Below are 379 nucleotides of genomic sequence, written 5' to 3' on the forward strand. Positions count from 1 at the left end.
AACCCCAAGACAACAGGAGATACCCCTGACAGAGACTCTGACAGCTGTTGGCATGATTCCTCTAACATGTGTTGGGTGTATTCCTTTTTCCAGAGTTTAACAGATCAACAAGACCTGATATGTTCTAAGCTGCAGGGGTACAGAAGGAATGTTAATCACGCCCCAAACACCAAAACACTTAAGCACAAATCTTGGAAGGGCAAGAGCCCGGGTCTTCCCGGGTCAGGCAAAATGAATCCAGTAAGGTTTATGTTTTCTCTTCTAAAATGTTAAACCTAATTAATTTACTGCACTAAACAGACAAACTGTTGTGCTGTTTATCCATGTATGTAGGACATCATCTTTCAAAGAACTAACAGTGCTTTTACAATCCAATCCA

The sequence above is a fragment of the Trichechus manatus genome, unplaced genomic scaffold (genome assembly GCF_000243295.1).
Source record: "Trichechus manatus latirostris isolate Lorelei unplaced genomic scaffold, TriManLat1.0 scaffold00245, whole genome shotgun sequence".
NCBI lineage: Eukaryota > Metazoa > Chordata > Mammalia > Sirenia > Trichechidae > Trichechus > Trichechus manatus.